This window comes from Henckelia pumila, chromosome 1, assembly GCF_033568475.1.
Source record: "Henckelia pumila isolate YLH828 chromosome 1, ASM3356847v2, whole genome shotgun sequence".
NCBI classification, from domain to species: domain Eukaryota; kingdom Viridiplantae; phylum Streptophyta; class Magnoliopsida; order Lamiales; family Gesneriaceae; genus Henckelia; species Henckelia pumila.
In genome coordinates, this window is record NC_133120.1 from 34,693,735 (window position 1) to 34,696,869 (window position 3,135).

The following is a 3,135-nucleotide window of genomic DNA, read 5'->3' on the forward strand; positions in this document are numbered from 1 at the left end:
ATGACTGGTGCCTGCAAAATAGATGGAAGACGCCGAGTATTAGGAATTGGTAAAGAGATATATGCAAGATTACCTGATTGAGGTAGCTCAGGGGCACGGTTCAGAATTGTCACAATCTCTTTGACTTCTTCATTGAAACCAATTCCATCATCGTCCTTTTGAATGGGTGCTATAATAGCCACCTCTAGCTCGTCTTTTCCTGCAAGTGATAAGTGCATTTTATGCACTTAATTTGCATATGATTTGACTTGGATTTTGTGATGTATCGAGTAGATTTTATGCATATTTTTTGTTGTTTTTGTGAGATGCAAGGATTGGAGGAAAAGTAACGAGAAGAGACGGAAAAAGTAATTACGGAGCTGCAAAGTTACAACATTACTGGAGCTGATAGATACATGTGAATCCGATCACCACCGTTCACAATGATTTTTGAGATGTTTTAAATCTGCTGTCAAAATTTTAGTTCAATCCGACGGCTATAACTTAAATTATGATTTTTGCAAGAATGCTGCGCGAGTTGGTTGCGCTAGAGTGCACCCGCGCCTGAAACCGGCGCACCCGCGTCCTGTAGCTCTTATTTTGAGAAAATTATCAGAAATCAGCCCCCTGCACCCTAGGCCAGCACACCCGCGCCTTGGAACCCAAAAACACGGCGCACCTGCGCCTGAGGGCGGCTCACCCATGCCTGACGTGTCTTATTTTTGGAAACTTTTAGTATCAAACTTTAAAAGGACTCTTTGGCATATATTAGGTGAGAATCGAGGGTTTTCATCAGTTTTTGAAGGCTAGAGACGGCTAGAGACCAAGGAAAAAGGAGAAGAAGCCTTCTTGGCACAAAGATGGACAAAGCGACTACCGGAGACGGAGAAGCATCATCTACCTTCATTTTTATTTCATTCTTTCTCCTAATTTTTGAATGATGTTCAAGAACATGCTTTGTTTGATTTTTATTTTCATTATGAACTAATTTATTTGACTAGAGGGACGACGTTGCTTGACTTGAAACCATGTTTTTGATATTTTGATTGATATATTAGAATTATTCATTTGGTTTATTTGTGTTTTCCTAAATTGATTGCGTTCAATTAACTGGTCATTAGTTGAATTGTTATATTTATTTGAAACCTAGCAATTGAGAGAGGCGATTTTGAATAGGACCGTAGGAAAATACATCATTGGTGTTTATAGATTTCGAGAGGCCTATAACTCCATTGAAGCCTTTGTAAGAATTACTGTGCCATTTACCGGATTTAATAGTTGAACTTAGATAGGTATATTGAGTTTGCATTGAATACGAATTTTTTCTTGACACTCGATAGAGGTACTAAAATATTAGGAATTCTTGGCTAATAAACTCGAAGAATTTATGATATAGATTTCTTTATGAATTAACTTGGTGGATGGTTAAGTGATGTTGAACCTCTAGAATTTGTCTCTCATTAAATTTTTGTCTTGCGAACTCACTGTTAATTAATTTTATTTATTGTAATTTTTTAGTTATTTAAACTCAAACCATTGTCGTAGCTCCACATAGGATTAAGATTTTATTAGTTTCAAATATTTAATATAATATCATTTTATTCATTCTCTGAGGGATCGACTTGGACTCATTTTCTATATTAAAACTTGAAACCGTACACTTGCGGGCACAAAATTACGCAACAAGTTTTTGGCGCTGTTGCCGGGGAATGAATTTTATTTGATTTATATTAAATTGTGATAATTAGTCTTAATTTTAATTTTGAGCATTTTATTTCTTTTTGGTTGGTTCTAATTTTAAATATTTCTCTTGTTTATGCAGTTTATGCGAAAAATCCAGAGTTACGACTCACTGCTCTTTGATTCGGAAATCGAGAAAACTGCTAAAGCTTTAAGAAGATCTAGATGAGAAGAGTTGCAACAAATGGCTGAAGAAAGAGAAAGAGTTGTCAATAATGCTCCGGTGCCAATGAGAGATCAATTTAGACCGGTGATCAACAATCATTATTCTGGAATAGCTCGGCAGAATATCACGACAAATAATTTTGAATTGAATCCAGCTTTGACCAATATGGTGCAACTGAATCAGTTCAGAGGTGCAGCGACTGAAGATTCGAATTTGCATCTTCGCACTTTTTTGGAGATTGCTGACATAGTGAAAATTCATGGTGTTACTGAAAACACCATTAGACTATGATTGTTCCCGTTCTCTCTTAGGGATAATGCTCGTAGTTGGTTGCAGTAATTACCTCTTGGAAGCATCACTACATGGGATGACATGGCTTCAAAATTTTTGGCTAAATATTTTCCGCCTGCCATGTCGGCTCAGTTGAAAATAGGGATCACTACATTCAAACAGCAAGATTATGATCTACTGTATGAAGCTTGGGAGCGTTACAAGGAATTGCTTCGGAAGTGTCCAAACCATAATTTTCCAAATTGGGAAAAATATCGAATTATTCTACAATGGTTTGAATGGGCCAACTAGGATTTCTGTGGATGCTGCAGCTGGAGGTTCGATATTCTCTAAATTTCCTACGGAGGCGTATGAGATGCTTGAGTAAAAACTATTAATAGTTATTAGTCGCCGAGCGAGAGAACGACGATAAGGAAACCTGCTGGAATTCATGAAGTTGATGCGTTCACTGCCTTGACTGCTCAAATGGTTACTATTTCTACACAGTTGGCTGCACTGACCAAAGGGAATCAAAGTTCTACTGAGACAACATCACTGGCGATTGCCGTAACTTCTGCTGATGGATTTGTGAGTGTGGAGCAAGTCAGTATGTGAACAACCAAAATTTTACTGGCTATCGAGGTAATCCTGTACCAAATCAATATTATCCTATTTTGCGCAATCATGAGAATTTTTCATATGTAAATAATAATAACATATTGAATCCTCCATCGGTGTTCAATAATAAAAAGAATGAGGGTAGGTTATCTTTGGAGGATTTGGTTGGTAATTTTATTTTTGAGTCAACAAAAAGATTTGAGAGAACTGAGAATAGACTTGATAATATGGAGATACACTTGATAAATGTGGGTTCTTCTATGAAAAATCTTGAAATACAAATTGGTCAACTTGCAAATGCCTTGACGAATCAGCAGAGTGGATCTTTTCCTAGCAACAATGAGGTGAATCCAATAGATCAA

At 36.8% G+C, this 3,135-nt stretch overlaps 1 non-coding gene across 1 annotated transcript; it reads right to left on the reverse strand.

The window, feature by feature from the left end:
• Nucleotides 1–2,306: 2,306 nt before the first annotated feature.
• LOC140876815 (small nucleolar RNA R71) lies at nt 2,307–2,412 on the reverse strand. The gene has a single exon (XR_012149047.1). It is a non-coding gene; the product is annotated as a small nucleolar RNA R71 (small nucleolar RNA).
• Nucleotides 2,413–3,135: the final 723 nt, after the last annotated feature.